Source organism: Corapipo altera, unplaced genomic scaffold (genome assembly GCF_003945725.1).
Source record: "Corapipo altera isolate COAL_440 unplaced genomic scaffold, ASM394572v1 74, whole genome shotgun sequence".
Lineage (NCBI taxonomy): Eukaryota > Metazoa > Chordata > Aves > Passeriformes > Pipridae > Corapipo > Corapipo altera.
The window spans coordinates 2,521,851-2,529,484 of record NW_020884934.1 but is presented as its reverse complement, the minus strand read 5'-3'; positions in this window follow the sequence as shown (position 1 = coordinate 2,529,484).

The following is a 7,634-nucleotide window of genomic DNA, read 5'->3' as shown; positions in this document are numbered from 1 at the left end:
TTCCATTTGATACCATTCCCTGTGTCCTGTCCCTCCATGCCTTGTCCCCAGTCCCTCTCTAGCTCTCCTGGAGCCCCTTTAGGCCCTGGAAGGGGCTCTCAGGTGTCCCTGGAGCCTTCTCTTCTCCAGATGAACCCCCGCAGCTCTCTCAGCCTGGCTCCAGAGCCCTTCTCCCCAGATGTGCATCTTCTCCCTATAAGCTGAGGGGCCAGTACAAGGCTTAACTAAGCCCATGTTTATGTCTCTGAGTTCTGGGACTTTCCAGATGGCAGATCTGCATTTGTGAACAGGCAAAGTGAACAGATTAAGCATTTCATGGAGTTCAAAACCAATACAAATTCCTGTTTCGTTTCCTCTGTGACTCAGAGATGAAAACTCACTCTCTGGCCTGGTCATTGGGTTTACCACTGTTCCCTATCAACTCTTCCCGGAAAAGAAGAACCTTTCACTGAGCAGGAGCAGAAAAAGCAATTTATCTCTGGAAAATCCCAGTTTTTCCTAGTGGAGAGGGGCTGCTTTTATGGAGGTGGTGTATAAACCCAGCCGCCTTTCAGCCAGCACAGCTAAACCCAGGTTTATGTGGAATCATAGAATCATTAGGGGTGAGAAAGCCCTCTAAGATCATCCAACTACTAACCCAACACCCTAAACCATGTCCCCAAGTGCCCCAATTTAGTGCTGTCAGGGAGTTGCTGTTAATCTGCTGAGGCTGAACAAATTCATCTTTGGGAGAGCAATGTGAGGCTGTTCTGCCTTTCCTACTGATAAGAAATCAGCACTGGATTATTGTTTGCACAGGTTTTACTGCTGCTTTCAGATGCTCAGCCTAAAACCAGCACTTCAAATGTGCTCACAGAAAACTCAGCCCACTCAATACATCTCTATTTTTGCATTGAGGTGTTAAATAAGGGGATTACTTATAAATAATTAATTATTACTTGTTATTACTTATTATTAATTATTATGATTATATATAATAATAATAATTATTGATTGGAAATTACAGCCAGAATGTCTTTTCTCAGTGCATGGAGAATAAAAATCTCTGGGGCCCTTTGGTTGATCTTCATTCAAATTTTTTAGATTTTCACCTCTCCACATGTCTCAAAGCCTCCCCCTCCAAACAACATCATTCCAATGGCAAAAAGAAGGAGCAGAATGAGAAAAACTGGCAGGAGTGGGGCTGATCTCTGGGTCTTTGCTCATTTAGAGCAGGGATAAACCACTTCAGCTCTCAGGATGGCACTTTGTGGTCACTTTGCTTTAGAGAACAAGATGTTCGACCAAGGAGCATCATCTCTGGGAAGCAGATGCAGCTCTTTGTGGAGTTTCTAGGAATTAAATCAGCTGGAGACACATCAGCACATTGCTCCCACCACTTCTTCATATTGGTTCCCCTTTGTGTGCCAGAGCCCAGCTCTACCCACGTCTGTCCCACCCCCATCCTCTTGCAGGAACGTGCCAGGCCTACACACAGGATGGGGAAAAAAGTGCTGATTTTGGATTATGCCACACTTGGAGCTCCATGCCCACTTTCACTTCCTCCCTTGCCCTGGCAGAGGGTGGGGAACTCCAAGATTTCACCCATCCTGATGTCCTCTCCTCCTGTCTGCAGCCAGTGCTCCCTCCTGAGCCGGGTCCACAAAGGCCACAGTTCCCCAGGGAGGCTTCTTGGAGCTTCATCCCTGTTTCCTTTCCTTCACTGGTACCCAGGGACAGGCTCTTCCCTGGAGGAACCAACAGTGATGGGATGATGCTCTTGCCTCCTGCAACTTGTCCCAGCAAGGAAAACCTCAGCAAGGCTCCATCTGTGTGCCATGGGGTGGAATGGTTGGTTTTGGGGCCTCACCGACTTCCTGGGGAAGAATTAAAGGGGATTAAAAGCATTAAAGGAAAAGGATCAGACAGTGACAGTGAGGGTGGGGAGGCCCTGGCACAGGTTGCCCAGAGAAGCTGTGGCTGCCCCATCCCTGGAAGTGTCCAAGGCCAGGTTGGAGCAACCTGGGCTAGTGGAAGGTGTCCCTGCCCATGGCAGGGGTGGGACTGGGTGGGCTTTAATGTCCTTCTTAACTCATACCATTCCATGATTCCATGATTGGAGGCTGCATCCAGACCCCAAAGCCTGCATTTCCCCTTGGCTGAACAGCAGCCCTCCTGGGCTTCAAGGTTGGGAATGTTTGGGGTGGGAAGGGGCTTTTCTCCAGGAAGGACACTGCCTCTTCCTCCCTGCCCTGGCTGCAGGAGGAGAGCAGAACCAGAGACACGAAGGCTGGCCAGGGTGACTGGAGGTGAAAGCACCAGGGGAACCCTAGTGCCAGGGTGGTGGGGGTGGCTGGTGTAGATAACAGGGGTGCAGTGGGATGTGGCCGAGTGGGGAACACTGGAAAGGAGCCATGTGTGTCCAGCCCAGGCAGCTGAGGGCTGATACAGCCGAGCTCACAGGCAGAGCAGTGCTCTGATAAAAACATCTCCACCAGCCCTCCTCTCTGGGGTCACCAGCTCTCCCCACAGCCCTCCTGATCATCTCTTGTCTGCTCTGGAAACCATCCAGTGCTGGAGGGGCCTGGTGTCCTTCCTGAACACCTGCAGAAAGCAACAGTGCTTTTCCCTGGGCTGGGATAAGGGCTTCCCACATCTCCTCCCAGCCACACAACAGCCTTGAGTCCTGTTTCCTGCTCCCCAGACCTGCTCTCAGATACATTTTTGTAGAATCTCCCTTCAGGTGATCATTCACTCTCTCTGTCCAAGAAGTAATTTTCCTCAGCTTCCCTGCAGGGATCACAGAATCACAGAATGGTTCAGGTTGGAATGGTCTTTGGAATCATAAAATTGATAAGGTTGGAAAAGACCTGTAGGATCATCAAGTCCAACTGTTAACCCAGCACTGCCATGGTCAACTCTAAAACAAGTTCCAAGTGCCTTATTTACACATTTTTTAACACTTCCAGGGATGGGGCAGCCACAGCTTCTCTGGTAAATCCATTCCAGGGCCTCCCCACCCTCCCAGGGAAAAATTCCTTCCCAATATCCCACCTAACCCTGCCCTCTGGCCATTTAAAACCATTACCTTTTGTCCTCTCAGTACATTCCATGATCAAGAGTCCCTCCCACCACTGGAATATGATTTTTATGATGATTAATTAGGCTCCAATCCCCATCAAACCTGGCCTTGGACACTTCCAGGGGTGGGGCAACCACAGCTTCTCTGGGCAAACTTTGCCAGGGCCTCCCCACCCTTCCAGGGAAGAATTTCTTCCCAATATCCCATCTAACCCTGCCCTCTGGCAGTGGGAAGCCATTCCCCCTTTGTCCAGAGTCCCTCTGCCGCTCTTTTGGAGCCTTTTTGGGCACTGGAAGGGGTTCTGAGGTCTCCCTGGAGCCTTCTCTTCTCCATGCTGAAGATAAGACTTTGAGAAGACCTTGCAGGAGTCAAATGGAAGGATCCAGGACACCCTTCCAACACCCCCAGCCCTCCCCATCCGCTGCCCTTCACACGATACCATCCAGCAGCAGATAAAAATACCCCCGGAGTGGGCAGGCAGGGATGGCCCTGGCAGGGAACAGATAATTCTGTGCTCCCAGAAGTGTGCCCCAGCCAGTTTCCAGTTACACATTAACAACAAACGGGGGAGAGCAGCCGCCACACACGGAATTTATGGCAGGAATGCACACCTTGGACTGAGGGGACAGTCCCATCTCGACCTGCTCCTGCAGCAGGAGAGCTGGAGGCACTGAGATTGTGCCCAGAAAAACAGGGCAAACACTGCTTTGGGATCAGATCCGTGTCCAGAGGAGGAGTTTGTGAGTCTGACAACACCTTGCACTTCCAAGGAAGGTGTGGGAAACCCCCAAATGTGGGGAAGTTCTCATAAAGGTTTTCAGGACTTAAGTGGGGATTACAAGAAAGACTGGGACAAGGCTTTTAGCAGGGTCTGTTGTGATAGGAAAAGAGGGGATGGTTTTAAACTAAAAAAGGAGAGATTTAGCTTAGATAGGAGGAAGAGGTTTTTTACAGTGAGGGTGGCCCTGGAGGAGGCCCTGGCACAGGTTGCCCAGAGAAGCTGTGGTGGCCCCTGGAAGTGTCCAAGGGCAGACTGGATGGGACTTGGAGCAACCTGGATTAGTGGAAGGTGTCCCTGCTCACTGCAGAGGGTTGGGATTGATGACCTTTAAAGGTCCCTTCCAACCTAAACTATTCTCTCATAGAATCACAGAATAGTTTGGGTTGGAAGGGACCTTAAAGACCATCCATTTCCAACTCCCCTGCATGGGCAGGAGCACCTTCCACTAGACCATGTTGTTCCAAGCCCTGTCCAACACAGAACTCACAGGAATGTTTCAATTCAGGGTAAGGACCAGTTTTGTGCTGAGTGCCTTGGTTTTCCCACCCACTGCCCGTTGGTTTGCTCTGGGAATGCAGCCCCGGAGCACAGTGTTGGTTCTTCCCAGGTGAAACCAAACTGGGACATCTGCCCTGGAAACACAGCAGCACCTTGTGGGGAATCGTAGGTCCAGTTCAGCAAGTGTCCCAGTCCACCTTGTCCTCCTGGAGGAACAAGGAGATGGTGAATGGGGGGGGCTTTTGGCAGAAGGCCCTGCACCCATCCCTGGCACCACAGCTCGAGCCCATTTTGGCAGCTGTCAAAATAGTCCCAAACCTCAGGAGCCTTGTTGGACACTCTTCCCATGGTTGCTGTACTCCAGCAGCATCAGAGCCCTCCTGCTTCCTCCTGCTGAGGTGCTGCTGGTGCAGAACAGCTCTCCATCAAAACCCCAACCCCTGAGTGTTCGCTGTGACCCCATGGAGCTGTTTTGTGGGTCCCACTCCTACACCAGACCACGGCAGCCCCACAGATTCACTCCCACCCCTCCCTGGACAGAACCCTGAGCTCCTCCCTTCCCCTCCAGCTCCCAGGATGGGAGATAACACCAGTGACAGGAGGAGGCTGAGCTGGGACTTGCTTGATTTATACCAGCAGAGAAGTCACAGCTTCTTGAGAGCACTAAAAGCACCTGGACAGCCCGGGAAACAGTTCTGGTCCCGTCTCAGGACGGAACAGAGGGCAGAGGCTGAGTCCTGCTCCAGATGTGCAGATGACACTCCAATGACACTCATGTTCACTCTGGTCACGTGCAGCAAGAAAAAGGAGCAGGAAAGCTGCCAATTCTTGGAGGAAAACAAACCCCATGAACCTGCTGAGCGTCCCTGCTCAGAGATATTTACACTTTCAACGTGTTCTCATGGAAATTAATCCCAGTGTCACCCCTCCAGGTATGGTAAACACCGTAAGTGAGGAATGGGGAGAGGCCAGGACAGCAGAGCATGGGGAACAAAGCTGGGTGGGTGGACCAGCCTTCACCAAAATGTGGTGGAACAGGCCTGAGCAGGATGTGGCAGGGCTGGATGGGCTCAATTCCGGCTCGGCTGGACCTCTATCCCCCCACAGCCCTCTCAGCTGCAAGGCAGGTTGTTCCACCCCAGTTTAACCTGGAGGAGGCTGATTCCATCCCCTGGGCTTCTGAAGAGCTGCTTCCTGGTTTCCTCGATCTGCACCAGGCCATGACAAGCTCCAAAGAGGGATTTTTCTTTCCCCTGGGAATGCCAAGGCATGCAAACAGCAAGGAATTATCCAGATCCGGAAAAACGCATCATGCTCTGGGAATCTTTATTTTTCCCCATCCACACAGTTCCTTGCTTCTTGAATACTTGCTTTATGAATCTTACTTTTCCCAATCCATAGATTTTTCTCCATTTTTTATGGCAAAAAAACAAGTAGCAGTCCCAGTTGCTTCAGTGTCACTTTTCCCTTTTCCATGGCTGTGGGACACATGTGATTCTCATCCACATGGCACCCCCATGTGGGGAAAGCCTGGAGGCTCCATCCCCAGCCTGGCATTTGCCTCCTGGTGGATGTGCAGGGATTTCTGGGAGAAAGAATGACGAGGAGAAAATACAGATCAATAAATTATTTGGAGGGAAATCTCAGGGAAAGAGCAGCTGTGGTGGGAAAGCTCTTGGGCATCGCTGTTTGAGCAACAAAGGCAGGCCCAGGACCCATCATTCCAGGATTCCATGGCATCCTGGGAAGTGGGGGGTGCAAGGAACCCCCACAACAGATGCAGGGATGAGATGGGCACGTGGTGGGATTCCTGACTCTGACCCGTGCAGGGCCAGGAGCTGGACTTGATCCCTGTGGGAGTCTTCCAGCTCAGGATAGTCTGTGATTCCATGACTCCATCTGCAAAAACCTGGCCCCATCTTATTGGAGCAGGGCTGGAGGAGCTGGAAACATGTGGAAACACAACATCTGGAGGCTGGAAACACCCAGTTTGGTGCCACCAGGGCATTTGAAGCCCTGGAAGAAACACTCAGAACAAAATCATGGCCATCAGATAATCCCAAACTCAATTTCTACCTTTACTTGCTCCTTGGAGTGGTCGGGAAGGGAAAGGATGTGCCACCCCCCAGGACATTATGGTTACTTATTAGGGATAATTTTACCCTGTCTTTTTTATTTTTTATACTTTCTTTTTTTTTGATTCTTTTATTCTTATTTCTATAAGATCTTAGATGCAATTTCCAATATATGTGATTCTATGATTCTATGTTGTGCCTGTTTATTTATCTATTATTATCTATCTATCTATTAAGTTTTTTATTACTCATATATTTGATTTTAATATAAAATATATTCTTATACACTCATATTCATGTATAATATAAAACATATAAAATTCATATACAATATAATCCATATATTACTATACAAGAGAACTAGAGAGGGACTTGGGACAAGGGCCTGGAGGGACAGGACACAGGGAATGGCTTCCCACTGCCAGAGGGCAGGGTTAGATGGGATATTGGGAAGGAATTCTTCCCTGGGAGGGTGGGGAGACCCTGGCACAGGTTGCCCAGAGAAGCTGTGGCTGCCCCATCCCTGGAAGTGTCCAAGGCCAGGCTGCAGCAACCTGGGCTAGTGGAAGGTGTCCCCGCCCATGGCAAGGGGTGGAACAGGATAATCCTTAAGGTCCCTTCCCACCCAAACTATGCTGACATTCCATGACACTCCTACACACACATATTTACTCTAATTCCAGATCCTATATTTCATATAAAAGCTGCCTTTCCTGCAGGAAGCTCCCCAAGCCCTCTCAGCCCAGCAGCTGCTGTTTTGGCAGCTCCCTCCCGCCACGGTTTTGATTGGTGAGCAAATCCCTCTGCCAGGAAAACTCCTGCCAGCTCAGCAGGCAGCATCTGCTGGATCAGCAAGGGCTGGGATTTGCTGCTGGAATCACTTCCCTGCCAAGGTTCTGGAGCAGGAGCTGCCTGTGCATTAACCCCTGCCCGGAGCGGGTCCCAACACGCTGGGTCTGCTCCCTGCGAATCCTGGGAATTCTGGCAGCCGAGAGCCCTCTGACACAAAGTGGGTTTGTGCTTCAAGAGGTTTAAACCCCTGCAGGGATTAAATTCAGAGAGGAAGGATGAAGAGGCACAATGATCCCATCAGGGGCACAACGATTCCATCAGCGGCACAATGATCCATCAGGAGAATGAAAAGGAACAACGATCCCATCAGGAAAACAAAGAGGAACAATGATCCCATCAGGGGCACAATGATCCCATCAGGAGAATG